Below are 15,535 nucleotides of genomic sequence, written 5' to 3'. Positions count from 1 at the left end.
CAAACACCCAACTCTGTGCTTCTGCGGAGCCAAACCTCCGGCAGCGGATCTGACTCCCTCCCGCTGCCACAGGGCCCCTCCTGAAGTGGATCACCTAAGGAGAAGCGAGCTAAGCCTGCCCCTCCTGCCCCCGTGCACCTTGCCTACCCACCCCAGCTAATATGCCAGATCCCCAGCACCACAAGCCTGGCAGTGTGCAAGTAGCCCAGACGGGCTACGCAACCCCACAGTGAATCCCACCCCTAGGAGAGGGGAAGAGAAGGCACACACCAGTCTGACTGTGGCCCCAGCGGTGGGCTGGGGGCAGATATCAGGTCGGACTGCGGCCCCGCCCACCAACTCCAGTTATACACCACAGCACAGGGGAAGTGCCTCAGGTCCTCACCACTCTAGGGACTATCCAAAACGACCAAACGGAAGAATTTCCCTCAGAAGAATCTCCAGGAAATAACAACAGCTAATGAACTGATCAAAAAGGATTTAAATAATATAACAGAAAGAGAATTTAGAATAATAGTCATAAAATTAATCGCTGGGTTTGAAAACAGTATACAGGACAGCAGAGAATCTCTTGCAACAGAGATCAAGGGACTAAGGAACAGTCACGAGGAGCTGAAAAGCGCTTTAAACGAAATGCAAAACAAAATGGAAACCACGACAGCTCAGATTGAAGAGACAGAGGAGAGAATAGGTGAACTAGAAGATAAAGTTATGGAAAAAGAGGAAGCTGAGAGAAAGAGAGATAAAAAAATCCAGGAGTATGAGGGGAAAATTAGAGAACTAAGTGATACACTAAAAAGAAATAATATACGCATAATTGGTATCCCAGAGGAGGAAGAGAGAAGGAAAGGTGTTGAAGGGGTACTTGAAGAAATTATAGCTGAGAACTTCCCTGAACTGGGGAAGGGAAAAGATATTGAAATCCAAGGGGCACAGAGAACTCCCTTCAGACGTAACTTGAATTGATCTTCTGCACGACATATCATAGTGAAACGGGCAAAATACAAGGATAAAGAGAAAATTCTGAAAGCAGCAAGGGATAAACGTGCCCTCACATATAAAGGGAGACCTATAAGACTCATGACTGATCTCTCCTTTGAAACTTGGCAGGCCAGAAAGGCTTGGCATGATATCTTCAGTGTGCTGAACAGAAAAAATATGCAGCCGAGAATCCTTTATCCAGCAAGTCTGTCATTTAGAATAGAAGGAGAGATAAAGGTCTTCCCAAACAAACAAAAACTGAAGGAATTCATCACCACGAAACCAGCCCTACAAGAGATCCTAAGGGGGATCCTGTGAGACAAAGTACCAGAGACATCGCTACAAGCATAAAACATACAGACATCACAATGACTCTAAACCCGTATCTTTCTATAATAACACTGAATGTAAATGGATTAAATGCGCCAACCAAAAGACATAGGGTATCAGAATGGATAAAAAAACAAGACCCATCTATTTGCTGTCTACAAGAGACTCATTTTAGATCTGAGGACACCTTTAGATTGAGAGTGTGGGGATGGAGAACTATTTATCATGCTACTGGAAGCCAAAAGAAAGCTGGAGTAGCCATACTTATATCAGACAAACTAGACTTTAAATTAAAGGCTGTAACAAGAGATGAAGAAGGGCATTATATAATAATTACAGGGTCTATCCATCAGGAAGAGCTAACAATTATAAATGTCTATGCGCCGAATACCGGAGCCCCCAGATATATAAAACAATTACTCATAACCATAAGCAACCTTATTGATAAGAATGTGGTCATTGCAGGGGACTTTAACACCCCACTTACAGAAATGGATAGATCATCTAGACACACGGTCAATAAAGAAACAAGGGCCCTGAATGACACATTGGATCAGATGGACTTGACAGATATATTTAGAACTCTGCATCCCAAAGCAACAGAATATACTTTCTTCTCGAGTGCACATGGAACATTCTCCAAGATAGATCACATACTGGGTCACAAAACAGCCCTTCATAAGTTTACAAGAATTGAAATTATACCATGCATACTTTCAGACCACAATGCTATGAAGCTTGAAATCAACCACAGGAAAAAGTCTGGAAAACCTCCAAAAGCATGGAGGTTAAAGAACACCCTACTAACGAATGAGTGGGTCAACCAGGCAATTAGAGAAGAAATTAAAAAATATATGGAAACAAACGAAAATGAAAATACAACAATTCAAACGCTTTGGGACGCAGCGAAGGCAGTCCTGAGAGGAAAATACATTGCAATCGAGGCCTATCTCAAGAAACAAGAAAAATCCCAAATACAAAATCTAACCGCACACCTAAAGGAAATAGAAGCAGAACAGCAAAGGCAGCCTAAACCCAGCAGAAGAAGAGAAATCATAAAGATCAGAGCAGAAATAAACAATATAGAATCTAAAAAAACTGTAGAGCAGATCAACGAAACCAAGAGTTGGTTTTTTGAAAAAATAAACAAAATTGACAAACTTCTAGCCAGGCTTTTCAAAAGAAAAGGGAGATGACCCAAATAGATAAAATCATGAATGAAAATGGAATGATTACAACCAATCCCTCAGAGATACAAACAATTATCAGGGAATACTATGAAAAATTATATGCCAACAAATTGGACAACCTGGAAGAAATGGACAAAATCCTAAACACCCATACGCTTCCAGAACTCAATCAGGAGGAAATAGAAAGCTTGAACAGACCCATAACCACGAAGAAATTGAATCAGTTTTCAAAAATCTCCCCACAAATAAGAGTCCAGGACCAGATGGCTTCCCAGGGGAGTTCTACCAGACGTTTAAAGCAGAGATAATACCTATCCTTCTCAAGCTATTCCAAGAAATAGAAAGGGAAGGAAAACTTCCAGACTTATTCTATGAAGCCAGTACTATTTTGATTCCTAAACCAGACATAGACCCAGTAAAAAAAGAGAACTACAGGCCAATATCCCTGATGAATATGGATGCAAAAATTCTCAATAAGATACTAGCAAATCGAATTCAACAGCATATAAAAAGAATTATTCACCATGATCAAGTGGGATTCATTCCTGGGATGCAGGGCTGGTTCAACATTCGCGAATCAATCAACGTGATACATCACATTAATAAAAGAAAAGGTAAGAACCATATGATCCTGTCAATCGATGCAGAAAAGGCCTTTGACAAAATCCAGCACCCTTTCTTAATAAAAACCCTTGAGAAAGTCGGGATAGAAGGAACATACTTAAAGATCATAAAAGCCATTTATGAAAAGCCCACAGCTCACATCATCCTCAATGGGGAAAAACTGAGAGCTTTTTCCCTGAGATCAGGAACACGACAGGGATGCCCACTCTCACCGCTGTTGTTTAACATAGTGCTAGAAGTTCTAGCATCAGCAATCAGACAACAAAAGGAAATCAAAGGCATCAAAATTGGCAAAGACGAAGTCAAGCTTTCGCTTTTTGCAGATGACATGATATTATACATGGAAAATCCGATAGACTCACCAAAAGTCTGCTAGAACTGATACATGAATTCAGCAAAGTTGCAGGATACAAAATCAGTGTACAGAAATCAGTTGCATTCTTATACACTAACAATGAAGCAACAGAAAGACAAATAAAGAAACTGATCCATTCACAATTGCACCAAGAAGCATAAAATACCTAGGAATAAATCTAACCAAAGATGTAAAAGATCTGTATGCTGAAAACTATAGAAAGCTTATGAAGATAATTGAAGAAGATTTAAAGAAATGGAAAGACATTCCCTGCCCATGGATTGGAAGAATAAATATTGTCAAAATGTCAATACTACCCAAAGCTATCTACACATTCAATGCAATCCCAATCAAAATTGCACCAGCATTCTTCTCGAAACTAGAACAAGCAATCCTAAAATTCATATGGAACCACAAAAGGCCCAGAATAGCCAAAGTAATTTTGAAGAAGAAGACCAAAGCAGGAGGCATCACAATCCCAGACTTTAGCCTCTACTACAAAGCTGTAATCATCAAGACAGCATGGTATTGGCACAAAAACAGACACATAGACCAATGGAATAGAATAGAAACCCCAGAACTAGACCCACAAACGTATGGCCAACTAATCTTTGACAAAGCAGGAAAGAATATCCAATGGAAAAAAGACAGTCTCTTTAACAAATGGTGCTGGGAGAACTGGACAGCAACATGCAGAAGGTTGAAACTAGACCACTTTCTCACACCATTCCCAAAAATAAACTCAAAATGGATAAAGGACCTGAATGTGAGACAGGAAACCATCAAAACCTTAGAGGAGAAAGCAGGAAAAGACCTCTCTGACCTCAGCCGTAGCAATCTCTTACTCGAGACATCCCCAAAGGCAAGGGAATTAAAAGCAAAAGTGAATTACTGGGACCTTATGAAGATAAAAAGCTTCTGCACAGCAAAGGAAACAACCAACAAAACTAAAAGGCAACCAAAGGAATGGGAAAAGATATTTGCAAATGACATATCGGACAAAGGGCTAGTATCCAAAATCTATAAAGAGCTCACCAAACTCCACACCCGAAAAACAAATAACCCAGTGAAGAAATGGGCAGAAAACATGAATAGACACTTCTCTAAAGAAGACATCCGGATGGCCAACAGGCACATGAAAAGATGTTCAACGTCGCTCCTTATCAGGGAAATATAAATCAAAACCACACTCAGATATCACCTCATGCCAGTCAGAGTGGCCAAAATGAAGAAATCAGGAGACTATAGATGCTGGAGAGGATGTGGAGAAACGGGAACCCTCTTGCACTGTTGGTGGGAATGCAAATTGGTGCAGCCGCTCTGGAAAGCAGTGTGGAGGTTCCTCAGAAAATTAAAAATAGACCTACCCTATGACCCAGCAATAGCACTGCTAGGAATTTATCCAAGGGATACAGGAGTACTGATGCATAGGGGCACTTGTACCCCAATGTTTATAGCAGCACTCTCAACAATAGCCAAATTATGGAAAGAGCCTAAATGTCCATCAACTGATGAATGGATAAAGAAATTGTGGTTTATATACACAATGGAATACTACGTGGCAATGAAAAAAAATGAAATATGGCCTTTTGTAGCAATGTGGATGGAACTGGAGAGTGTGATGCTAAGTGAAATAAGCCATACAGAGAAAGACAGATACCATATGGTTTCACTCTTATGTGGATCCTGAGAAACGTAATAGAAACCCATGGGGGAGGGGAAGGAAAAAAAAAAAAAAAAGAGGTTAGAGTGGGAGAGAGCCAAAGCATAAGAGACTGTTAAAAACTGAGAACAAACTGAGGGTTGATGGGGGGTGGGAGGGAGGGCAGGGTGGGTGATGGGTATTGAGGAGGGCACCTTTTGGGATGAGCACTGGGTGTTGTATGGAAACCAATTTGACAGTAAATTTCATATATTAAAAAAAAAAGAAAAGAATAAATAAATAAATAAACATTTAAAAAATGGCTTAAAAGAAGAAAAAAGGAAATAATATTTAAAATATATTTTGACAGTCAACTCTTAGTGGAATACGTAGAATTGTTAGCCTCTCTTTACAAAGGAAATTTTGAAAGGTAAAAATTGGTTGGAATCATCAACATGAATTCACAGACAAGGAAGAAAGTTGGGGTCCAGACAGTGAAGGGTGGAGGAAGAGACAGGAGATGAGTTCTTCTGTCACAAGAGTTATTTAAGGAGTATCTTCGGTACTATCCTCAGTGTTCAAGAGGAAAAACCTAATTTACACCTTGATACCACATTGGGCTGTAATATTAACTTGCATATAAAGAAGTGGCTCGTTAGTACAACCAGTTCCAAGTCTTAAAAAAGTAAAAACAAGCCTGTAACATTATGATCTTCTAATAAAGTAAACAAGATCATGTTGCTATCAGAAGAGGTACTCAGGGTTTAAAGAGATCAAAATGAGGACTGCTAGTGACCAAAGGGTGACATTTGGAATATCAAAGAGCAAACATTGATTGCAATCAATCAGAACAAGTAAACATGTTTTGTACAAGCATGACTTCATCATGATGCTATTAAAATGTAACCAGAAATATGATGTGAGGTGCAACAAATTTTTAAATGCCTAACAGAATTTTTGTGATTCCCACATGAAAATTTAATCAACAACCAGGTAGTTAAGTATCAACTGTTAGTAAAGATAGGGAGGTCAGTTTAGAATACATTTAAAAATACATATGCCGGGGTTGCCTGGGTGGCTGGGCCGGTTAAGCATGGGACTCTAGATTTCAGCTCAGATCATGTTCTCACTGTTCATGAGATCCGGTGTCAAGCTGGGCTGTAAACTGACAGTGTGAGTTGGGATTCTCTCTCTCCCTGTCTCTATCTGCCCCATCCACTGCTCATGCTCTCTCTGTCTAAATATAAATAAGTCAACTTTAAAAAATAAGAAATAAAAATACGTATTTGGTTCTTAAGTTTAGATGGAGGAATGATCATTGCTAATAAAAATGTGGAAAATACAGAATGACTTCTAATGGTGAGATAAAAAGTTATGAAAGACTTGTATGAAAGATACAGGAATGTTGGGGAGTGAATGTTGGTTCCTTATCATCTTTTCACAAAGGTAGAAAAAACCAGTATCTTCTATTTTGTGTTCCTGGGGAGAAATATTGTAAAAAATGCATCTGGGTTGGAGATTCATCATGGTCTTGCTGCCCAGCGGCTCCCCTGAATCAAATGGCATACATGTTCCTTGGTGTAGACAAATGGGTAGAGAAGGCTTCAGGGGGATGCATATGCCCTGATCTGAGCCCTACCTGACTGCACATTGGATGGGAAGCAACCGTGGCATGTGACATATGTAACATTACCCAGTGTAGAATGTTGAAGCTATTACACAACAGGTGTGCAATTAGAATGAAGGTGATACACACTCAGTCGAAGTTGACTGAAACATCTGTCAGCGTCTAATTCTTGATATGCAGGAGTACCAGGAAATACACTGCAAATAAGGGAATTTGCCTTTCTGACCAGGTGGCCAAGGAGAAAGGACTCTCATATCTAAAGGAAGTGACATTGCAATTACAATCCCTTGGGAAATGGGGCGGAGGATGTGTATATACTTTAAAGTGGGGAAAATACATCAAAATAATCTTGTGGCCAAAAGATTTCACTTACAAGGGAGACCAGGGAAGAAGGAGATGTGATGAAGAAGAGTCTCCGGCTGCTGGATCTTCTGTGGAGATGTGTGAACATAATAATAACAGGACACGCTTTCTCCTCTAATTTTGCTGTGTTACCAGGAAATAAAGTAACAAAACAAGAAGACAAAAAGGGACATACCATCAATGGTCTCTTTCTAGGGAAGTAAAGTGTTTAGACCTTATGGAAAAATTTAGTGTGATCAGAAAAACTGGTACAAGGGAACCCAAACTGAACTAATCTGTCATTCAGATATTACAATACTATAAATTCTAAGCTTTTACATTCCTCTTATATTAGAACCTAGTATAAACACTAGAGTCAGGATTCATTATGTATCATTATGTTCTTAAACCTCTAAATAAATATTTTGGAACCATATAATGGCTAAGTTGATTGACAATCATAGAAAGAGAGACACAGAATATTTTTGTTGCATGTATATGAGCTGATATCTTTATATATCTAGCGTAGTGTTTAGAAAAATCACCAAAACCTGAGACTGCATAATGAATACAGTTCAGAGACGTGAAGGGGAGCAGAGTATATCACCCCTAAATGTATGGCTCTAGCAGGTAGTTGTTTTGAGCAGGAAGTAACACAGACATAGGAAACTCAGAAAGCTTTTTATCTTTTCCTTAACAGCTTAAAACAATTTTCATAGGGAGTCTGTACCAGGAAGAACGTTATTACCAGAGATATATTTTTATGTCAGTAAGACTCAACTGCATGGCAGGACACACATCTGTTTACCCAGTATGTGCTCCTCACATGTTCCTGTGAATTGTCTTCCTCCTCTTTGAATTCCTAACCCTTGTATCCCTTCTCTTTAGGGGTATACAAGCCTCAATTGTATTCCCCTTGCAGGACTGTCTCTGACTTTACCTGTCTTATGGTGCTGCCATACACAGGTAATTAAACTTGTTTTTCACCTATTAATCTGTTTTATGCCAATTTAATTACCATATCAGCCAAAGAACCTAGAAAGAGAATCCAAAAAATGTCCACCCCCAATCAAGATTGAAACTGAAAGGGCGGGCCTACGCCGGCCGACTCCATCTTGTTCTGTGTTCTCCACCTTGAGTGACTAATTCACAGAAACCTCAGACTGCGCCTCCTCCCCTTGAGTAACCTCCCGCTCACCCGTTCAAACTTTCTGATCAAAACACGCCCAGCGACCTGCGTAACAGGACTCCGACCCTTCCCCAACCAATCGGCTGAGGCCACGACCCTTCCCCAGCCAATCGGCTGAGGCCACAGCCATTACCTCACCAACTGCCCCTAGACCCCTATAAAACCTTTGTGCTTTTGAAACTCGCGCTCTCCCTGGTATCTCACCGCTGCGTCGGTGCAGGTAGGGGATTGAGCTCGAGCTAGCTCGAATAAAGGTTCTTTTGCTTTTGCATCGGACTCGGCTCCCTAGTGGTCTTCGGGGATCACGAATTCTGGGCATAACATTTGGGGGCTCGTCCGGGATCCCCAAGACCCCTGAGGGACCCCCGACCCGGAGAGCCTGACTGGCCACGGTTAGTGTCTGTTTGTTTGTTCTGTCTTTTCTGTGTGAGCTCACTTCTGGAGTTCTGGTAGTGCCCGACGCGGTCTAAGTGGACGCACTGGAGGACCACGGGCCGGGAGTTTCGGAAGACGTTCCGATTCTCCCTTCTGGAGGGACGTGGAATCCCCTCAAAGGTCTGAGACGAGGCGGGTCGCTCCCGCCGGTCGGTGTGAGGCCGTCGTCTTTGGAGGGACGTGGAATCCCCTCATCGGTTTTGGAGGGACGTGGAATCCCCTCAAATGTCTAAGCTAGCTTTCAGTGTTGCTTCCATGGAGTTGGAAGATTTTCTAGGGGCCCTCTGTTTGTCTGTTTTTGTGTTTCTCTGTTTTGTTCTGTGGACTTACTGGACGGACGTTATGGGACAGACTCAGACTACTCCTCTAAGTATTATGATTGATCACTTTAAGGATGTGAGGGGAAGAGCTAACAACCTCAGTGTGGAAGTCCGAAAGGGTCGGTGGCAGTTTTTTTGTTCTAGCGAGTGGCCAACTTTCAATGTCGGATGGCCACCAGAGGGGACCTTCGACCTCCCTACCATCCACCGAGTCAGGAGTATCATCTCTCAGCCTAAGACGGGCCATCTTGATCAGCTCCCTTACATTATCACTTGGCAGGACCTTGTGGAAGACCCACCCTCTTGGCTTAAACCCTTCCTAGCCCCGCTCCCTCCGGAGCCAAAACCCATTCTTGCTTTGCAGGGGACAAAGAAGAAGAAAAGTCTTATCCAGCCTTCAGCACCCCTCTACCCTGTCTTACAGGGGGGTACTGAAGAAGAATTAATTTTTCCTCCCTCGTATAACCCCTCTAGGATGCTGGAAGAACACCATCCTCCCCCTCCGGGGGAGGCAGATGCTGTTCCGAGAGCGGGAGGCGGAAACGCTCCAGTGGGAAGCCCGCCCTTCACCAGACAAAGGGCTCAGAGGGAGCAATCCGCCTCCGCCGCCGACTCCACTATTCTGCCCCTGCGAGCCACCGGACCCCCAGACGCGGAGGGGAACCAGCCCCATCACTATTGGCCTTTCGCCACTAGTGACCTCTACAATTGGAAAGCTCAGAATCCTAAGTTTTCCGAGAAACCGGCAGGGCTTATTGATTTATTAGACTCTGTTCTTTTTACCCATCAGCCCACGTGGGACGATTGCCAGCAGCTTTTGCAGGTCCTGTTCACGACTGAAGAAAGAGAAAGAATCGTCAACGAGGCCCGAAAACTAGTTCCGGGCACAGACGGGAATCCCACCACCAACCAGGCTCAGATAGATGCCTCCTTCCCCTTAACTCGGCCCCAGTGGGATTTCAACACGGCAGAAGGTAAGGAGAGGCTCCGGGTCTACCGCCAGACTCTAATGGGGGGTCTCCGAATGGCTGCTAGAAAGCCAACCAATTTGGCCAAGGTAGGAAATGTACAACAGGGAAAAGATGAATCTCCGGCTGCCTTTTTAGAACGGATCATGGAGGCATTCCGTACCTATACCCCCATGGATCCAGAGGCTCCGGAAAGCAAGGCAGCTGTTATCATGGCCTTTGTAAACCAATCGGCCATAGACATTAGGAGAAAATTACAGAAAATAGATAGACTAGGAGAAAAAAGTCTGCAGGACTTACTGGTGGTAGCCGAAAAGGTATATAATAACCGGGAGCTTCCTGAGGACAAGCAGGCCCGCGCCATGGCGACTGCCAGCAGTAAGCAGACTCGAGACCTGGCCAGAATACTACTAGCTACCACTGCTGACTCCCCTGAGGAACGAGACCGCCATCTCCGGCAGCTGGCAGACGACACAAGAAAAGGTAAAAGAACCACCAAGGGGGGGAAGCAGAGGCTGCAGAAGGATCAGTGCGCATACTGCAAGGAGATAGGGCATTGGGCCCAAGATTGTCTGAAAAGGGCCGGCGGGAAAGGAAGCAAGACTGATCGAGTAAAAGTCCTAGAGCTAGATGAACTAAGTGATTAGGGGAGTCGGGGTTCGGACCCTCTCCCCGAACCCAGGGTAACTCTTAAAGTGGAGGGGACCCCTGTTGACTTCCTTGTCGACACCGGAGCACAACATTCGGTCCTCCGCACCCCACAAGGAAAACTAGCCAGCAAGAAGTCCTGGGTACAAGGGGCAACTGGTATGAGCCAGTATTCATGGACTACCCGAAGAACAGTAGATTTGGGAACGGGCCGGGTATCCCACTCCTTTATGGTAATACCAGAATGCCCCTACCCGCTGTTAGGACGGGACTTACTGACCAAGATTGGAGCTCAGATAACTTTCAGACAAGGGGGGCCTCAGGTCACCGATGGCAAGGGCCACCCCATCCAGGTCCTGACCATGAAACTGGAGGATGAATACCTCCTCCACCAGGAGGCGCTCCCGAGAGAGGATAATATAGACAGATGGCTACAAGAATTCCCCTCGGTTTGGGCAGAGACTGGGGGGGGGATGGGACTAGCCGCTCATAGGACCCCAGTCCTGGTAGAGCTCAAGCCAGGAGAGAGTCCGGTAAGGATCAAACAATACCCCATGTCACAGGAGGCCCGGAAGGGGATCCAGCCACACATCCGGAGACTACGAAGCCTAGGGGTACTAGTTCCTTGCCAGTCTGCCTGGAACACCCCCTTACTGCCGGTCAAAAAGCCTCACACAAATGACTACCGACCGGTACAAGACCTCCGGGAAGTAAATAAGAGGGTCGCGGACATACACCCAACTGTTCCCAACCCATATACTCTCTTGAGCTCCTTGGCGCCCTCCAGGGTCTGGTATACTGTACTAGATTTAAAGGACGCCTTCTTCAGTCTGCCGCTGGCACCCCAGAGCCAACCCCTGTTCGCCTTCGAGTGGCATGATCCGGAGGAGGGCTACAGTGGGCAACTCACCTGGACACGGCTACCTCAGGGATTCAAAAATTCACCCACCATCTTCGACGAGGCACTACACGAGGACCTGGGTGAGTACAGAAGGGAGCACCCTGGCCTCACCCTCCTACAGTACGTAGATGACATCCTGATTGCTGCTGACACGGCCAAAGACTGTGAGCGAGGGACCCAGGACCTGCTGGCTACCCTGGGAGCTTTAGGGTACCGGGCATCCGCGAAGAAGGCTCAGATATGCAGGGAGAGGGTAAGTTACCTGGGATATATCCTGGAGGGCGGACAGCGGCGGTTATCAGATGCCAGAAAAGAAACTGTCCTAAAGATCCCTACTCCCACCTCCCGAAGAGAAGTGAGGGAATTCCTAGGATCAGCCGGCTACTGCCGCCTCTGGGTTCCAGGTTTTGCTGAGATCGCCAGGCCCCTATATGAAGCTACCAAAGAGGGGAAAACATTTAAATGGACTGAAAAAGAAGAAATTGCCTTTAATCAGTTAAAAAAGGCCCTCCTAAGTGCCCCAGCCCTGGGCCTACCAGACATTATGAAACCCTTCCACCTCTTTGTAGACGAACATAAGGGAATAGCAAAAGGGGTTCTAACTCAAGCCTTAGGCCCCTGGAACCGCCCAGTGGCTTACCTGTCTAAGAAATTAGACCCAGTGGCTGCCGGCTGGCCGCCATGCCTAAGAATTATTGCGGCGACAGCACTCCTAGTCAAGGATGCAGACAAACTGACCCTAGGACAGGAGATCTGGATCACAACCCCACACGCCATTGAAGGGGTCCTGAAACAGCCTCCTGATAGATGGATGAGCAATACACGTGTGACTCATTACCAGAGCCTCCTACTCAACCCTCCACGAGTGCGGTTCCACCCCAGTGCAGCCCTCAATCCTGCAACCCTGCTGCCCGACCCTGACCTAGGTGCTCCACTACATGACTGTGCGGGAATCCTGGAACAAGTACATGGATTCCGGATGGACCTGACCGACCAGCCCCTCCCCGATGCCGAGGCTACTTGGTTCACTGATGGCAGCAGCTTTGTGCGAGATGGACACAGGTATGCGGGTGCAGCGGTGGTCACCGAAATGGACACCGTATGGGCGGAGGCTCTACCCTCCGGAACGTCAGCCCAGCGAGCGGAGCTCATAGCCCTCACCAAGGCGCTGATGCTGGGAGCTGGAAAACGGCTTAACATCTACACAGACAGCCGTTATGCATTTGCCACAGCTCATATTCATGGGGCAATTTATCAGGAGAGGGGGTTACTGACGGCAGAAGGACGGACTATAAAAAATAAGCAGGAGATACTTAACCTGCTTACGGCCTTATGGCTTCCTGCCAAGCTAGCCATTATCCACTGCCAAGGGCACCAAAAAGCTGATAACCCAGTAGCTAGAGGTAATCGAAAGGCTGACCAGGCAGCCAAGGCAGTAGCCCTTACTCCAGTCCCCACCATGACCATACAACTACCAGACCCGGGAGACCCAGTTTTACCAGACCAGCCCAAATACTCCCAGGAGGAGTTACAGCGGATCAAGAAACTCCCCATGGCCCAGGAGATAAAGGGATGGTGGTATACACCTAACAAGGAGCTCGTGCTGCCAGACCGGCTCGGAGTCTCAATATTAGAGCACATGCATCGGTCTACTCACATGGGGGCCCGAAAATTAAAAGACTTAATCCGACATGCCGGAATCAAGATTCACCAACAGGACACCAAAATAGAGCAAGTTGTATCTGCCTGCAAGACCTGCCAACTCACCAACGCGAAAGCCACATCAAATAAAAAAGGAACCAGGCTCAGAGGCACCAGACCGGGAGCCCAATGGGAAGTCGACTTCACTGAAGTCAAACCAGGAAAGTATGGTTATAAATATCTTTTAGTATTTACAGACACCTTCTCTGGCTGGGTGGAGGCATACCCAACCAAGCATGAAACGGCTCAGACGGTGGCTAAGAAGCTAATAGAAGACATCTTACCCAGGTATGGTTTTCCTGCCATGGTAGGATCAGACAATGGACCAGCTTTTATCTCTCAGGTAACACAGGCAGTAGCCAAGGCGGTGGGGGCAAACTGGAAATTACATTGTGCTTATAGGCCCCAGAGCTCAGGACAGGTAGAAAGAATGAATAGAACCCTAAAAGAGACCCTTACCAAATTAACCATGGAGACTGGCGGGGACTGGGTGACTCTCCTACCGTACGCCCTTTACCGGGTTAGAAACACTCCTTACACTCTGGGTTTTACTCCCTACGAGATCATGTTTGGCAGGCCACCCCCTGTTATTCCCAGCCTTCGAGCTGAACTTCTTGCAGAGTTTAAAGATCAAGAACTTTTTCTTTCCTTGAGAGGGCTCCAGAGGGCGCACGAGGATATTTGGCCGCGCCTCCGTGCCATCTACGAGGCTGGCCCGACCCCGACACCTCATCAGTACAAGCCGGGAGACTGGGTCTATGTCAAGAGGCACCACCGAGAGACTCTCGAGCCGCGCTGGAAGGGACCCTACATTGTAGTGCTGACAACCCCCACCGCTCTCAAAGTAGACGGCATCGCGACCTGGGTCCATCACACCCACGTTCAGCCAGCGGACCCCTCCTCGATCCGGAAGGACTTCGTCACGCGATGGGCCATCAGTCGGGACCAACACAACCCGCTCAAGCTCAAGCTCAAGCTACAGCACATTCGACCCACCTAATATTGGTAACTCTGTTAACTCTGCTTGTCATTGCTCATGCTACCGGGAGTCCCCACACCCCCCAAAACATCACCTGGCAGATCATAGATACCAGCTCAGGGACAATACTTAATTAGACCTCCCAGAGCCACCCCAGGGACACATGCTTCCCAGAACTTAGCGTAAACTTCCAAACTGTTCCCCTTGTCACCATAAATGCAGCCGGTCCCATGATTGGGTCCGTAAGTTACATGACAAGGGGAGAATGAAAGGGCGGGCCTACGCCGGCCGACTCCATCTTGTTCTGTGTTCTCCACCTTGAGTGACTAATTCACAGAAACCTCAGACTGCGCCTCCTCCCCTTGAGTAACCTCCCGCTCACCCGTTCAAACTTTCTGATCAAAACACGCCCAGCAACCTGCGTAACAGGACTCCGACCCTTCCCCAACCAATCGGCTGAGGCCACGACCCTTCCCCAGCCAATCGGCTGAGGCCACAGCCATTACCTCACCAACTGCCCCTAGACCCCTATAAAACCTTTGTGCTTTTGAAACTCGCGCTCTCCCTGGTATCTCACCACTGCGTCGGTGCAGGTAGGGGATTGAGCTCGAGCTAGCTCGAATAAAGGTTCTTTTGCTTTTGCATCGGACTCGGCTCCCTAGTGGTCTTCGGGGATCACGAATTCTGGGCATAACAAAACCACTCACCAAAAGGAGTTCGTTAAAAAGAAGAGTTAACTTCTGGTATCAATGTCAGTGAGAAGAATAATTGTTGCTGCTGGATGGAGAGAGAAAGAGTTCAAAGGTAAGTTTCCATGAAGAGATCCAATGATTCACCAATTAGCAGAGTTGCAATAATCAGTAACTCACTCAGAATCAGTAACTGACCAGTATATCATACAACAAACTGGTGATAAGCCCTGAGGTTTTTACCACAAAAAATGGGTGTTAGATTCTAAAGAGTTACAGTGCTACTCAGTGCTGCTGAGTAGAGTTCAACGTCTACAGTAACATCAGAAAACAAAGATGAATTTGCTTGCTGCCCTACTCATGATACTCTTAAGGCTATAGATCACTAACACAATGGCCTCAGTTGCTTCTACTTCATTAGTACTACTCTTGGGGTCTTTAAATATTGCCGTTGTTTCTTAAGAAATGGTATTGAGAATAGGTTTAGTGTGAACAGTTGAGAAGTGGAGGGAAGAAATCCACATCTGTATGTAGTAAATAGATTTCCTTTGCAACATTAGACACTTTCCCAAATTCTACCATCATATGCTTGACACAAATCTGATACATATCCA

General features: G+C 45.6%; 1 long non-coding RNA gene across 1 annotated transcript; it reads right to left on the bottom strand.

The window, feature by feature from the left end:
• Positions 1 to 7,130: 7,130 nt before the first annotated feature.
• LOC122219140 lies at positions 7,131 to 15,204 on the bottom strand. The gene is made up of 3 exons (XR_006202277.1): positions 15,102 to 15,204; positions 14,940 to 15,009; positions 7,131 to 7,235 (listed from the first exon to the last, which is right to left on the bottom strand). It is a non-coding gene; the product is annotated as an uncharacterized LOC122219140 (long non-coding RNA).
• Between the last annotated feature and the right edge of the window lie 331 nt (positions 15,205 to 15,535).

The sequence above is a fragment of the Panthera leo genome, chromosome B2 (assembly GCF_018350215.1).
Source record: "Panthera leo isolate Ple1 chromosome B2, P.leo_Ple1_pat1.1, whole genome shotgun sequence".
In the NCBI taxonomy this organism is placed as follows: Eukaryota; Metazoa; Chordata; class Mammalia; order Carnivora; family Felidae; genus Panthera; species Panthera leo.
This window is presented reverse-complemented; position numbering and strand designations above follow the sequence as displayed.